Here is a 16,022-nt window from a genome sequence, read left to right on the forward strand (position 1 = left end):
TTGTCCGTGTGAAGTTATCTCAGTATTGAGAGGAATGTGGAGCTGCTATCAGATAAAAAAACTTCAATTATACACCACACCCATCACTCACTAACACACTCACCCACTCACACACTCACTCAGTCACTCAGTCAGTCACTCAGTCACTCACTCACTCAGTCACCCGCTCAGTCACTCACTCAGTCACTCAGTCAGTCACTCAGTCACTCACTCACTCAGTCACTCACTCAGTCACTCACTCACTAAGTCACTCACTCGCTCAGTCACTCACTCAGTCACTCAGTCACTCACTCACTCACTCAGTCACTCACTCACACACTCACCCACTCACACACTCACTCACTCACCCCCTCACTCACTCACCCACTCACTCACTCACCCACTCACTCACTCAGCTCCTTACTCACTCACTCAGTCAGCCACTCACACAGTCAAAAATAAGACAAAGCTCCCCCAGGTAGCCTCTAGCAGGGCTGTAGGGTCAAGTGCAGTTACACAGACACAGACAAAGCTACCCCAGGTTGCCTCTAGCAGGGCAGTAGGGGCAAGTGCTGTTACACAGACACAGACAAGGCTACCCCAGGTAGCCTTTATCAGGGCTGTAGGGGCAAGTGCTGTAGGCTGTAGGGGCAAGTGCTGTTACACAGACACAGACAAAGCTACCCCAGGTAGCCTCTAGCAGGGCTGTAGGGGCAAGTGCTGTTACACAGACACAGACAAAGCTACCCCAGGTAGCCTCTAGCAGGGCTGTAGGGGCAAGTGCCGGCACACACAGACACAGACAAAGCTACCCCCAGGTAGCCTCTGGCAGGGCTGTAGGGGCAAGTGCTGTTACACAGACACAGACAAAGCTACCCCAGGTAGCCTCTAGCAGGACTTTGGGGCAAGTGCTGTTACACAGACACAGACAAAGTTACCCCAGGTAGCCTCTAGCAGGGCTGTAGGGGCAAGTGCTGTTACACAGACACAGACAAAGCTACCCCAGGTAGCCTCTAGCAGGGCTGTAGGGGCAAGTGCTGTTACACAGACACAGCCAAAGCTACCCCAGGTAGCCTCTAGCAGGGCTGTAAGGGCAAGTGCTGTTACACAGACACTGCCAAAGCTCCCCCAGGTAGCCTCTAGCAGGACTTTGGGGCAAGTGCTGTTACACAGACACAGCCAAAGCTACCCCAGGTAGCCTCTAGCAGGGATGTAGCGGCAAGTGCTGTTACACAGACACAGACAAAGCTACCCCAGGTAGCCTCTTGCAGGGCTGTAGGGGCAAGTGCTGTTACACAGACACAGCCAAAGCTCCCCCAGGTAGCCTCTAGCAGGGCTGTAGGGGCAAGTACTGTTACACAGACACAGACAAAGCTACACCAGGTAGCCTCTAGCAGGGCTGTAGGGGCAAGTGCTGTTACACAGACACAGCCAAAGCTACCCCAGGTAGCCTCTAGCAGGACTTTGGGGCAAGTGCTGTTACACAGACACAGACAAAGCTACCCCAGGTAGCCTCTAGCAGGGCTGTAGGGGCAAGTGCTGTTACACAGACACAGACAAAGCTCCCCCAGGTAGCCTCTAGCAGGGATGTAGGGGCAAGTGCTGTTACACAGACACAGCCAAAGCTACCCCAGGTAGCCTCTAGCAGGACTTTCGGGCAAGTGCGGTTACACAGACACAGCCAAAGCTACCCCAGGTAGCCTCTAGCAGGGCTGTAGGTGCAAGTGCTGTTACACAGACACAGACAAAGCTCCCCCAGTTAGCCTCTAGCAGGGCTGTAGGGGCAAGTGCTGTTACACAGACACAGCCAAAGCTCCCCCAGGTAGCCTCTAGCAGGGCTGTAGGGACAAGTGATGTTACACAGACACAGACAAAGCTCCCCCAGGTAGCCTCTAGCAGGGCTGTAGGGGCAAGTGCTGTTACACAGACACAGACAAAGCTACCCAAGGTAGCCTCTAGCAGGGCTGTAGGGGCAAGTGCTGTTACACAGACACAGCCAAAGCTACCCCAGGTAGCCTCTAGCAGGGCTGTAGGGGCAAGTGCTGTTACACAGACACAGAGACAAAGCTACCCCAGGTAGCCTCTAGCAGGGCTGTAGGGGCAAGTGCTGTTACACAGACAAAGCTACCCCCAGGTAGCCTCTAGCAGGGTTGTAGGGGCAAGTGCTGTAACACAGACACAGACAAAGCTACCCCCAGGTAGCCTCTAGCAGGACTGTAGGGGTAAGTGCTGTTACACAGACACAGACAAAGCTCCCCCAGGTAGCCTCTAGCAGGGCTGTAGGGGCAAGTGCTGTTACACAGACACACAGCCAAAGCTACCCCAGGTAGCCTCTAGCAGGACTTTGGGGCAAGTGCTGCTACACAGACACAGCCAAAGCTACCCCAGATAGCCTCTAGCAGGGCTGTAGGGGCAAGTGCTGTTACACAGACACAGCCAAAGCTACCCCAGGTAGCCTCTAGCAGGGCTGTAGGGGCAAGTGCTGTTACACAGACACAGACAAAGCTACCCCAAGTAGCCTCTAGCATGGCTGTAGGGGCAAGTGCTGTTACACAGACACAGCCAAAGCTACCCCAGGAAGCCTCTACCAGGACTTTGGGGCAAGTGCTGTTACACAGACACAGACAAAGCTACCCCAGGTAGCCTCTAGCAGGACTTTGGGGCAAGTGCTGTTACACAGCCACAGACAAAGCTACCCCAGGTAGCCTCTAGCAGGGCTGTAGGGGCAAGTGCTGTTACACAGACACAGCTAAAGCTACCCCATAGCAGGACTGTAGGGGTAAGTGCTGTTACACAGACACAGACAAAGCTCCCCCAGGTAGCCTCTAGCAGGGCTGTAGGGGCAAGTGCTGTTACACAGACACACAGCCAAAGCTACCCCAGGTAGCCTCTAGCAGGACTTTGGGGCAAGTGCTGCTACACAGACACAGCCAAAGCTACCCCAGATAGCCTCTAGCAGGGCTGTAGGGGCAAGTGCTGTTACACAGACACAGCCAAAGCTACCCCAGGTAGCCTCTAGCAGGGCTGTAGGGGCAAGTGCTGTTACACAGACACAGACAAAGCTACCCCAAGTAGCCTCTAGCATGGCTGTAGGGGCAAGTGCTGTTACACAGACACAGCCAAAGCTACCCCAGGAAGCCTCTACCAGGACTTTGGGGCAAGTGCTGTTACACAGACACAGACAAAGCTACCCCAGGTAGCCTCTAGCAGGACTTTGGGGCAAGTGCTGTTACACAGCCACAGACAAAGCTACCCCAGGTAGCCTCTAGCAGGGCTGTAGGGGCAAGTGCTGTTACACAGACACAGCTAAAGCTACCCCATAGCAGGGCTGTAGGGGCAAGTGCTGTTACACAGACACAGAAAAAGCTACCCCAGGTAGCCTCTAGCAGGGCTGTAGGGGCAAGTGCTGTTACACAGACACAGCCAAAGCTACCCCAGGTAGCCTCTAGCAGGACTTTGGGGCAAGTGATGTTACACAGACAGACAAAGCTACCCCAGGTAGCCTCTAGCAGGCCTGTAGGGGCAAGTGCTGTTACACAGACACAGACAAAGCTACCCCAGGTAGCCTCTAGCAGGGCTGTACGGGCAAGTGCTGTAACACAGACACAGACAAAGCTCCCCCAGGTAGCCTCTAGCAGGGCTGTAGGGGCAAGTGCTGTTAGACACAGCCAAAGCTCCCCCAGGTAGCCTCTAGCAGGGCTGTAGGGGCAAGTGCTGTTACACAGACACAGAAAAAGCTACCCCAGGTAGCCTCTAGCTGGGCTGTATGGGCAAGTGCTGTTACACAGACACAGACAAAGCTACCCCAGGTAGCCTCTAACAGGGCTGTACGGGCAAGTGCTGTAACACAGACACAGCCAAAGCTACCCCAGGTAGCCTCTAGCAGGGCTGTAGCGGCAAGTGCTGTTACACGGACACAGCCAAAGCTACCCCAGGTAGCCTCTAGCAGGGCTGTAGGGGCAAGTGCTGTTACACAAACACAGACAAAGCTACACCAGGTAGCCTCTAGCAGGGCTGTAGGGACAAGTGCTGTCACACAGACACAGACAAAGCTACCCCAAGTAGCCTCTAGCAGGGCTGTAGGGGCAAGTGCTGTTACACAGACACAGACAAAGCTACCGAAGGTAGCCTCTAGCAGGGCTGTAGGGGCAAGTGCTGTTACACAGACACAGCCAAAGCTATCCCCAGGTAGCCTCTAGCAGGGCTGTAGGGGCAAGTGCTGTTACACAGACACAGACAATGCTACCCCCAGGAAGCCTCTAGCAGGACTTTGGGGCAAGTACTGTTACACAGACACAGCCAAAGCTACCCCAGGTAGCCTCTAGCAGGGCTGTAGGGGCAAGTGCTGTCACACAGACACAGACAAAGCTACCCCAGGTAGCCTCTAGCAGGGCTGTAGTGGCAACTGCTGTTACACAGACACAGACAAAGCTACCCCCAGGTAGCCTCTAGCAGGGCTGTAGGGGCAAGTGCTGTTACACAGACACAGACAAAGCTACCCCAGGTAGCCTCTAGCAGGGCTGTAGGGGCAAGTGCTGTTACACAGACACAGACAAAGCTACCCCAGGTAACCTCTAGCAAGGCTGTAGGGGCAAGGGCTGTTACACAGACACAGACAAAGCTACCCCAGGTAGCCTCTATCAGGGCTGTACGGGCAAGTGCTGTTACACAGACACAGCCAAAGCTCCCCCAGGTAGCCTCTAGCAGGGCTGTAGGGGCAAGTGCTGTTACACAGACACAGCCAAAGCTACCCCAGGTAGCCTCTAGCAGGGCTGTAGGGGCAAGTGCTGTTACACAGACACAGACAAAGCTAAACCAGGTGGCCTCTAGCAAGGCTGTAGGGGCAAGTGCTGTTACACAGACACAGACAAAGCTACCCCCAGGTAGCCTCTAGCAGGGCTTTAGGGGCAAGTGCTGTTACACAGACACAGCCAACGCTACCCCCAGGTAGCCTCTAGCAAGGCTGTAGGGGCAAGTGCTGTTACACAGACACAGACAAAGCTACCCCAGGTAGCCTCTATCAGGGCTGTACGGGCAAGTGCTGTAACACAGACACAGACAAAGCTCCCCCAGGTAGCCTCTAGCAGGGCTGTAGGAGCAAGTGCTGTTAGACACAGCCAAAGCTACCCCAGGAAGCCTATAGCAAGACTTTGGGGCAAGTGCTGTTACACAGACACAGACAAAGCTACCCCAGGTAGCCTCTAGCAGGACTTTGGGGCAAGTGCTGTTACACAGACACAGAGAAAGCTACCCCAGGTAGCCTCTAGCAGGGCTGTAGGGGCAAGTGCTGTTACACAGACACAGACAAAGCTCCCCAGGTAGCCTCTAGCAGGGCTGTATGGGCAAGTGCAGTTACACAGACACAGCCAAAGCTACCCCAGGTAGCCTCTAGCAGGGCTGTAGGGGCAAGTGCTGTTACACAGACACAGAAAAAGCTACCCCAGGTAGCCTCTAGCAGGGCTGTAGGGGCAAGTGCTGTTACACAGACACAGAAAAAGCTACCCCAGGTAGCCTCTAGCAGGGCTGTAGGGGCAAGTGCTGTTACACAGACACAGACAAAGCTACCCCAGGTAGCGTCTAGCAGGGCTGTAGGTGCAAGTGCTGTCACACAGACACAGACAAAGCTACCCCAGGTAGCCTCTAGCAGGGCTGTAGGGGCAAGTGCTGTCACACAGACACAGACAAAGCTCCCCCAGGTAGCCTCTAGCAGGGCTGTAGGGGCAAGTGCTGTTACACAGACACAGCCAAAGCTACCCCCAGGTAGCCTCTAGCAGGACTTTGGGGCAAGTGCTGTTACACAGACACAGCCAAAGCTACCCCAGGTAGCCTCTAGCAGGGCTGTAGGGGCAAGTGCTGTCACACACACACAGCCAAAGATACCCCAAGTAGCCTCTAGCAGGGCTGTAGGGGCAAGTGCTGTTACACAGACACAGACAAAGCTCCCCCAGGTAGCCTCTAGCTGGACTTTCGGGCAAGTGCTGTTACACAGACACAGCCAAAGCTACCCCAGGTAGCCTCTAGCAGGACTTTGGGGCAAGTGCTGTTACACAGACACAGACAAAGCTACCCCAGGTAGCCTCTAGCAGGGCTGTAGGGGCAAGTGCTGTTACACAGACAAAGCTACCCCCAGGTAGCCTCTAGCAGGGCTGTCGGGGCAAGTGCTGTTACACACAGACACAGCCAAAGTTACCCCAGGTAGCCTCTAGCAGCGGTGTAGGGGCAAGTGCTGTTACACACAGACAAAGCTACCCCAGGTAGCCTCTAGCAGGGCTGTAAGGGCAAGTGCTGTTACACAGACACAGACAAAGCTACCCCAGGTAGCCTCTAGCAGGGCTGTAGGGGCAAGTGCTGTCACACACAGACACAGCTAAAGCTACCCTAGGTAGCCTCTAGCAGGGCTCTAGGGGCAAGTGCTGTTACACAGACACAGCTAAAGCTACCCTAGGTAGCCCCTAGCAGGGCTGTAGGTGCAAGTGCTTGAACACAGACACTGACAAAGCTACCCCCAGGTAGCCTCTAGCAGGGCTGTAGGGGCAAGTGCTGTCACACAGACACAGACAAAGCTACCCCAGGTAGCCTCTAGCAGGACTTTCGGGCAAGTGCTGTTACACAGACACAGTCAAAGCTACCCCAGGTAGCCTCTAGCAGGACTTTGGGGCAAGTGCTGTTACACAGACACAGACAAAGCTACCCCAGGTAGCCTCTAGCAGGACTTTGGGGCAAGTGCTGTTACACAGACACAGCCAAAGCTACCCCAGGTAGCCTCTAGCAGGGCTGTAGGGGCAAGTGCTGTTACACAGACACAGACAAAGCTCCCCCAGGTAGCTTCTAGCAGGGCTGTAGGGGCAAGTGCTGTTACACAGACACAGACAAAGCTCCCCCAGGTAGCCTCTAGCAGGACTTTGAGGCAAGTGCTGTTACACAGACACAGCCAAAGCTCCCCCAGGTAGCCTCTAGCAGGGCTGTAGGGGCAAGTGCTGTTACACAGACACACAGCCAAAGCTACCCCAGGTAGCCTCTAGCAGGGCTGTAGGGGCAAGTGCTGTTACACAGACACAGACAAAGCTACCCCCAGGTAGCCTCTAGCAGGGCTGTAGGGGCAAGTGCTGTTACACACAGACACAGACAAAGCTACCCCAGGTAGCCTCTAGCAGGGCTGTAGGGGCAAGTGCTGTTACACACAGACACAGACAAAGCTAGCCCAGGTAGCCTCTAGTAGGGCTGTAGGGGCAAGTGCTGTTACACACAGACACAGACAAAGCTAGCCCAGGTAGCCTCTAGCAGGGCTGTAGGGGCAAGTGCTGTTACACAGACACAGCCAAAGCTATCCCCAGGTAGCCTCTAGCATGGCTGTAGGGGCAAGTGCTGTTACACAGACACAGCCAAAGCTATCCCCAGGTAGCCTCTAGCATGGCTGTAGGGGCAAGTGCTGTTACACAGACACAGGCAAAGCTCCCCCAGGTAGCCTCTAGCAGGACTTTGAGGCAAGTGCTGTTACACAGACACAGCCAAAGCTCCCCCAGGTAGCCTCTAGCAGGGCTGTAGGGGCAAGTGCTGTTACACAGACACAGACAAATCTCCCCCAGGTAGCCTCTAGCAGGACTTTCGGGCAAGTGCTGTTACACAGACACAGACAAAGCTAGCCCAGGTAGCCTCTAGCAGGGCTGTAGGGGCAAGTGCTGTTACACAGACACAGACAAAGCTCCCCCAGGTAGCCTCTAGCAGGGCTGTAGGGGCAAGTGCTGTTACACAGACACAGCCAAAGCTCCCCCAGGTAGCCTCTCTCCCCATTGCTTGTGATGTTTACTTCACTACCATCGCCATCGCCTCGCTCTGCTGGGATCGTGGTTCTAAGCCTCGCCCAATTTCCTTCCGTCCATTAAAACGAATTACTCAGTCACTGTGCCGGTGGTGGTGGTGGTGGAGAGGGAGGGAGAGAGTCGGGGGGAGAGTTGGGGGAGTGGGGAGAGTGGGGAGAGTGTTGGTGGAGAAAGTGGGGGGAGAGTGGGGAGAGTGGGGAGAGTGGGGGGAGAGTGGGGAGAGAGTGGGGAGAGTGGGGGGAGTGGGGAGAGAGTGGGGAGAGTGGGGGGAGTGGGGAGAGAGAGAGGGGAGATTGGGGGGAGAGTGGGGAGAGAGTGGGGGGAGAGTGGGGAGAGAGAGGGGAGAGTGGAGAGAGTGGGGGGAGTGGGGGGAGTGGGGAGAGAGAGTGGGGAGAGTTGGGAGAGAGAGGGGAGAGAGTGGGTAGAGTGGGGAGAGAGTGGGGAGAGTGGGGGGGAGAGTGGGGAGAGAGTGCGGAGAGAGTGGGGGGAGAGAGAGGGGAGAGTGGGGGGAGAGTGGGGGGGAGTGGGGAGAGAGTGGGGAGAGTGGGGGGGGGGAGAGTGGGGAGAGTGGGGGGAGAGAGAGTGGGGGGGAGTGGGGAGAGAGTGGGGAGAGTGGGGGGGAGAGTGGGGAGAGAGTGGGGAGAGTGGGGGGGGGGAGTGTGGGGAGAGAGTGGGTAGAGTGGGGAGAGAGTGGGGAGAGTGGGGGGGAGAGTGGGGAGAGAGTGCGGAGAGAGTGGGGGAGAGAGAGGGGGAGTGGGGAGAGAGTGGGGAGAGTGGGGGGGGGGAGAGTGGGGAGAGAGTGGGGAGAGTGGTGGGGGGGGGAGAGTGGGGAGAAAGTGGGGAGAGTGGGGGGAGAGAGAGTGGGGGGGAGTGGGGAGAGAGTGGGGGGGGAGAGTGGGGAGAGAGTGGGGAGAGTGGGGGGGGAGAGTGGGGAGAGAGTGGGGGGAGTGGGGAGAGAGTGGGGGGAGTGGGAAGAGTGGGGGGAGAGTGGGGAGAGAGTGGGGGGAGAGTGGGGGGAGAGAGAGAGGGGAGAAAGTGGGGAGAGAGTGGGGGGAGAGAGTGGGGAGAGTGTGGGGGGAGAGAGTGGGGAGAGAGTGGGGAGAGGGTGGGGGGAGAGTGGGGAGAGAGTGGGGAGAGGGTGGGGGGAGAGTGGGGAGAGTGGGGAGAGAGAGAGTGGGGACAGTGGGGGGAGAGTGAGTGGGGAGAGAGTGGGGGGAGAGTGGGGAGAGTGGGGGGAGAGTGAGTGGGGGGAGAGTGAGTGGGGAGAGAGAGTGGGGAGGGAGAGTGGGGAGAGAGAGTGGGGAGAGTGAGTGGGGGGAGAGTGAGTGGGGAGAGAGAGTGGGGGGGAGAGTGGGGAGAGAGAGTGGGGGGGAGAGTGGGGAGAGAGAGTGGGGAGAGAGTGGGGGGAGAGTGGGGAGAGTGGGGAGAGAGTGGGGGGAGAGTGGGGAGAGTGGGGAGAGAGAGAGTGGGGACAGTGGGGGGAGAGTGGGGGGAGAGAGAGTGGGGGGAGAGTGAGTGGGGAGAGAGTGGGGGGAGAGTGGGGAGAGTGGGGGGAGAGTGAGTGGGGGGAGAGTGAGTGGGGAGAGAGAGTGGGGAGGGAGAGTGGGGAGAGAGAGTGGGGAGAGTGAGTGGGGGGAGAGTGAGTGGGGAGAGAGAGTGGGGGGGAGAGTGGGGAGAGAGAGTGGGGGGGAGAGTGGGGAGAGAGAGTGGGGAGAGAGTGAGTGGGGGGAGAGAGAGTGGGGGGAGAGAGAGTGGGAGGAGAGTGGGGGGAGAGTGGGGAGAGTGGGGAGAGTGGGGAGAGAGTGGGGGGAGAGTGGGGAGAGTGGGGGGAGAGTGGGGAGAGTCGGGAGAGAGAGTGGGGAGGGAGAGTGGGGAGAGAGAGTGGGGAGAGATTGAGTGGGGGGAGAGTGAGTGGGGGGAGAGTGGGGAGAGAGTGGGGGGAGAGTGGGGAGAGTGGGGAGAGAGAGAGTGGGGACAGTGGGGGGAGAGTGGGGGGAGAGAGAGTGGGAGGAGAGTGAGTGGGGAGAGAGTGGGGGGAGAGTGGGGAGAGTGGGGGGAGAGTGGGGAGGGAGAGTGGGGAGAGAGAGTGGGGAGAGAGAGTGGGGGGAGAGTGGGGAGAGAGAGAGTGGGAGGAGAGAGAGTGGGGAGAGATTGAGTGGGGGGAGAGTGAGTGGGGAGAGAGTGGGGAGAGAGTGGGGAGAGTGGGGAGAGTGGGGAGAGAGTGGGGGGAGAGTGGGGAGAGTGGGGAGAGAGTGGGGGGAGAGTGGGGAGAGTGGGGAGAGAGAGAGTGGGGACAGTGGGGGGAGAGTGGGGGGAGAGAGAGTGGGGGGAGAGTGAGTGGGGAGAGAGTGGGGGGAGGGAGAGTGGGGAGGGAGAGTGGGGGGAGAGTTCTCCCACTGCTATCAGATGCCCTCTACCTCAGAGTTTCCACGGCTAATAAGTTATCATCAATAGTGGTATCATCATCAGTACCATCATCATCATCATCAATAGTAGTATCATCACCATCAGTACCATCATCATCATCAGTAGTATCATCATCAATAGAATAATCAATAGTAGTATCATCAACATCATTACCATCATCATCATCATCATCAATAGTAGTATCATCATCAGTAGTAGTATCATCATCAGTAGTAGTATCATCATCAGTAGTATCATCATCGGTAGTATCATCATCAGGATCATCATTAGTAGTAGTATCATCATCATCATCATTAGTAGTATCAAAATCATCATCATCAATAGTATCATCATCAGTAGTATCATAATCATCAGTAGTAACATAATCATCATCATCAGTAGTATTATCATCATCAGTAGTATCATAATCATCTTCAGTAGTATCATTATCATCATCATCATCATTGGTAGTATCATCATCATCAGTAGTATCATCATCTTCAGCAGTATAATCATCAGTAGTATCATAATCATCATTGGTAGTATCATCATCATCAGGAGAATCATCATCATCATCATTAGTATCATCATCATGATCATTAGTAGTATTAATGATACTTGCCTGTTAGGGTCATCAGTGCTGACGTGAAGAACGCTCCAAAATAGAACTTCATCTTGATGTGAGATCTCTCTGTGTGGTGAGTCTATGGTTCTCTGTGTGGTGAGTCTGTGTGGGTCTCTGTGTGGTGAGTCTATGGGTCTCTGTGGTGAGTCTGTGGGTCTCTGTGTGGTGAGTCTATGGGGCTCTGTGTGGTGAGTCTGTGGGTGTCTGTGTGGTGAGTCTGTGGGTCTCTGTGTGGTGAGGCTATGGGTCTCTGTGGTGAGTCTGTGGGTCTCTGTGTGGTGAGTCTGTGGGTCTCTGTGTAGGTATATGGGTCTCTGTGGTGAGTCTATGGGTCTCTGTGTGGTGAGTCTAAGGGTCTCTGTGTGATGAGTCTATGGGTCTCTGTGTGGTGAGTCTGTGGTTCTCTGTGGTGAGTCTGTGGGTCTCTGTGTAGGTCTATGGGTCTCTGTGGTGAGTCTGTGGGTCTCTGTGTGGTGAGTCTATGGGTCTCTGTGTGGTGAGTCTGTGTGGGTCTCTGTGTGGTGAGTCTATGGTTCTCTGTGTGGTGAGTCTGTGTGGGTCTCTGTGTGGTGAGTCTATGGGTCTCTGTGGTAAGTCTGTGGGTCTCTGTGTGGTGATTCTATGGGTCTTTGTGTGGTGAGTCTGTGGGTCTCTGTGTGGTGAGTCTATGGGTGTCTGTGGTGAGTCTGTGGGTCTCTGTGTGGTGAGTCTGTGGGTCTCTGTGTGGTGAGTCTATGGGTCTCTGTGTGGTGAGTCTGTGGGTCTCTGTGTGGTGAGTCTGTGGGTCTCTGTGTGGTGAGTCTGTGGGTCTCTGTGTGGTGAGTCTGTGGGTCTCTGTGTGGTGAGTCTGTGTGGGTCTCTGTGTGGTGAGTCTATGGGTCTCTGTGGTGAGTCTGTGGGTCTCTGTGTGGTGAGTCTGTGGGTCTCTGTGTGGTGAGACTGTGGTTCTCTGTGTGGTGAGTCTATGGGTCTCTGTGTGGTGAGTCTATGGGTCTCTGTGGTGAGTCTGTGGGTCTCTGTGTGGTGAGTCTATGGGTCTCTGTGTGGTGAGACTGTGGTTCTCTGTGTGGTGAGTCTACGGGTCTCTGTGTGGTGAGTCTGTGGGTCTCTGTGTGGTGAGTCTGTGGGTCTCTGTGTGGAGAGTCTATGGGTCTCTGTGTGGTGAGTCTATGGGTCTCTGTGTGGTGAGTCTGTGGGTCTCTGTGTGGTGAGTCTATGGGTCTCTGTGTGGTGAGACTGTGGTTCTCTGTGTGGTGAGGCTATGGGTCTCTGTGGTGAGTCTGTGGGTCTCTGTGTGGTGAGTCTATGGGTCTCTGTGTGGTGAGACTGTGGTTCTCTGTGTGGTGAGGCTATGGGTCTCTGTGGTGAGTCTGTGGGTCTCTGTGTGGTGAGTCTATGGGTCTCTGTGTGGTGAGTCTGTGTGGGTCTCTGTGTGGTGAGTCTATGGGTCTCTGTGGTGAGTCTGTGGGTCTCTGTGTGGTGAGTCTGTGGGTGTCTGTGTGGTGAGTCCGTGGGTCTCTGTGTGGTGAGTCTATGTGGGTCTCTGTGTGGTGAGTCTGTGTGGGTCTCTGTGTGGTGAGTCTATGGGTCTCTGTGGTGAGTCTGTGGGTCTCTGTGTGGTGAGTCTATGGGTCTCTGTGGTGAGTCTATGGGTCTCTGTGGTGAGTCTGTGGGTCTCTGTGTGGTGAGTCTATGGGTCTCTGTGTGGTGAGTCTATGGGTCTCTGTGTGGTGAGTCTGTGAGTCTCTGTGTGGTGAGTCTGTGGGTCTCTGTGTGGTGAGTCTGTGAGTCTCTGTGTGGTGAGTCTGTGGGTCTCTATGTGGTGAGTCTGTGGGTCTCTGTGGTGAGTCTGTGGGTCTCTGTGTGGTGAGTCTATGGGTCTCTGTGTGGTGAGTCTGTGGGTCTCTGTGTGGTGAGTCTATGGGTCACTGTGGTGAGTCTGTGGGTCTCTGTGTGGTGAGTCTATGGTTCTCTGTGTGGTGAGTCTGTGTGGGTCTCTGTGTGGTGAGTCTATGGGTCTCTGTGTGGTGAGTCTGTGGGTGTCTGTGTGGTGAGTCTGTGGGTCTCTGTGTGGTGAGTCTGTGGGTCACTGTGTGGTGAGTCTATGGGTCTCTGTGTGGTGAGTCTATGGTTCTCTGTGTGGTGAGTCTGTGTGGGTCTCTGTGTGGTGAGTCTATGGGTCTCTGTGGTGAGTCTGTGGGTCTCTGTGTGGTGAGTCTATGGGTCTCTCTGTGGTGAGTCTGTGGTTCTCTGTGTGGTGAGTCTGTGTGGGTCTCTGTGTGGTGAGTCTGTGGGTCTCTGTGTGGTGAGTCTGTGGGTGTCTGTGTGGTGAGTCCGTGGGTCTCTGTGTGGTGAGTCTATGGTTCTCTGTGTGGTGAGTCTATGGGTCTCTGTGGTGAGTCTGTGGGTCTCTGTGTGGTGAGGCTATGGGTCTCTGTGGTGAGTCTGTGGGTCTCTGTGTGGTGAGTCTGTGGGTATCTGTGTGGTGAGTCTGTGGGTCTCTGTGTGGTGAGTCTGTGGGTCTCTGGGGGGTGAGTCTATGGGTCTCTGTGTGATGAGTCTGTGGGTCTCTGTGTGATGAGTCTGTGGGTCTCTGTGTGGTGAGTCTGTGGGTCTCTGTGTGGTGAGTCTGTGGGTCTCTGTGTGGTGAGTCTGTGGGTCTCTGTGTGGTGAGTCTGTGGGTCTCTTTGTGATGAGTCTGTGGGTCTCTATGAACGTCTATGGGTCTCTGTGTCTCCGGCCTGGAATTCACTTCTATAAAGACAGAATTACAGACAATTAGACACACACAGTGCGCTAACCACTGCACCACCACTCCCCACTCAAACACACACAGTGCGCTAACCACTGCACCACCACTCCCCACTCACACACAGTGCGCTAACCACAGCACCACCACTCCCCACACACACACACAGTGCGCTAACCACTGCACCACCACTCCCCACTCACACACAGTGCGCTAACCACTGCACCACCACTCCCCACTCACACACACACAGTGCGCTAACCACTGCACCACCACTCCCCACACACACACACAGTGCGCTAACCACTGCACCACCACTCCCCACTCACATACACAGTGCGCTAACCACTGCACCACCACTCCCCACTCACACACACACAGTGCGCTAACCACTGCACCACCACTCCCCACACTCACACACAGTGCGCTAACCACTGCACCACCACTCCACTCACATACACACAGTGCGCTAACCACTGCACCACCACTCCCCACTCACACACAGTGCGCTAACCACTGCACCACCACTCACACACAGTGCGCTAACCACTGCACCACCACTCCCCACACACACAGTGCGCTAACCACAGCACCACCACTCCCCACACACACACAGTGCGCTAACCACAGCACCACCACTCCCCACACACACACACAGTGCGCTAACCACTGCACCACCACTCCCCACACACACACACACAGTGCGCTAACCACTGCACCACCACTCCCCACACACACACAGTGCGCTAACCACAGCACCACCACTCCCCACTCACACACACAGTGCGCTAACCACTGCACCACCACTCCCCACTCACACACACAGTGCGCTAACCACTGCACAACCACTCCCCACACACACACACAGTGCGCTAACCACTGCACCACCACTCCCCACTCACACACACAGTGCGCTAACCACAGCACCACCACTCCCCACTCACACACACACACAGTGCGCTAATCACTGCACCACCACTCTCCACTCACACACACACATACACAAAGTGTATGTGTGTATGTGTTAATGTCTGTGTGTGTTTGTGTGTCTGTGTGTGTTTGAGTCTCCGTGTGTGAGTGTCTGTGTATGTATTTGTGTGTGTGTCTGTGTCTGTGTGAGTGTCTGTGTGTGTGTCTCTATGTGTATCTGTGTGTGTGTGTCTGTGTGTGTCTCTGTGTGTATCTGTGTGAGTCTCTCTGTATCTGTGTGAGTCTCTGTGTATCTGTGTGTGTCTGTGTGTCTGTGTGTGTGAGTCTTTGTGTGTGTGTGTCTGTGTGTGTCTGTGTGTGTGTCTGTGTGTGTATCTGTGTGTCTGTGTGTGTCTGTGTGTGTGTCTGTGTGTCTCTGTGTGTATCTGTGTGAGTGTCTCTGCGTGTATCTGTTTGAGTATCTGTGTATCTGTGTGTGTCTGTGTGTCTCTGTGTGTATCTGTGTGTGTGTGTCTGTGTGTGTGTCTGTGTGTGTCTCTGTGTGTATCTGTGTGAGTGTCTCTGCGTGTATCTGTGTGAGTCTCTGTGTATCTGTGTGTCTGTGTGTGTGTGTGAGTCTTTGTGTGTGTGCCTGTGTGTGTCTGTGTGTGTGTGTCTGTATGTGTGTCTGTGTGATTATTTCTTTGTGTGTCTGTGTGTGTGTATGTCTGTGTGTGTGTGTCTGTGTGTGTGTGTCTGTGAGTGTCTGTGAGAATGTCTGTGTGTGTCTGTGTGTGTCTGTGTGAGTGTCTCTGTGTGTGTCTGTGCGTGTGTGTCTGTGTGTATCTGTGTGAGTGTCTCTGTGAGTGTGTGTGTCTGTGTGTTTCTGTGTGAGTGTTTCTGTGTGTGTCTGTGTGTCTCTGTGTGTGTGTGAGTCTCTGTGTATCTGTGTGTGTCTGTGTGTGTCTCTGTGTGTGTCTGTGTGTCTCTGTGTGTGTATCTGTGTGTGAGTCTCTGTGTGTGTGTCTGTGTCTGTGTGTATGTCAATGTGTGTGTGTGTGTGTCTCTGTGTGTGTGAGAGTCTCTGTATATCTATGTGTGTCTGTGTGTGTTTCTGTGTGAGTCTCTCTGTGTGTGTGTGAGTGTCTCTGTCTGTGTGTCACTGTGTGTCTGTGTGTCACTGTGTGTCTGTGTGTGTGTGAGTGTCTCTGTGTGTCACTGTGTGTGTGTGTCACTGTGTGTGTCACTGTGTGTGTGTCACTGTGTGTGTGTGTCACTGTGTGTGTGTGTGTCTGTGTGTCACTGTGTGTGTGTGTCTGTGTTTGTGTGTGAGTGTCTCTGTGTGTCTGTGTGTGTCTGTGTGTGTGTATCTGTCTGTGTGTGTGTCACTGTGTGTGTGTGTCACTGTGTCACTGTGTGTGCCACTGTGTGTGTGTCACTGTGTGTCACTGTGTGTGTCACTGTGTGTGTGTCACTGTGTGTGTCACTGTGTGTGTAACACTGTGTGTGTGTCTGTGTGTGTGTGTCACTGTGT

The 16,022-nt window shown here is 55.1% G+C and overlaps 1 long non-coding RNA gene across 1 annotated transcript in view; it reads right to left on the reverse strand.

Annotated features, from left to right (window-relative positions):
- Positions 1 to 16,022, reverse strand: part of LOC142922737 (uncharacterized) — a 54,225-nt gene that overhangs the window by 36,221 nt on the left and 1,982 nt on the right. Inside the window, exon 2 of the long non-coding RNA XR_012940267.1 lies at positions 10,828 to 13,584. This is a non-coding gene — a long non-coding RNA (uncharacterized LOC142922737). The remainder of the gene's footprint in view (positions 1 to 10,827; positions 13,585 to 16,022) is intronic.

This window comes from Petromyzon marinus, unplaced genomic scaffold, assembly GCF_048934315.1.
Source record: "Petromyzon marinus isolate PM22_M1 ecotype Great Lakes invasive population unplaced genomic scaffold, UKy_Petmar_22M1.pri1.0 PM_Scaffold_152, whole genome shotgun sequence".
Lineage (NCBI taxonomy): Eukaryota > Metazoa > Chordata > Hyperoartia > Petromyzontiformes > Petromyzontidae > Petromyzon > Petromyzon marinus.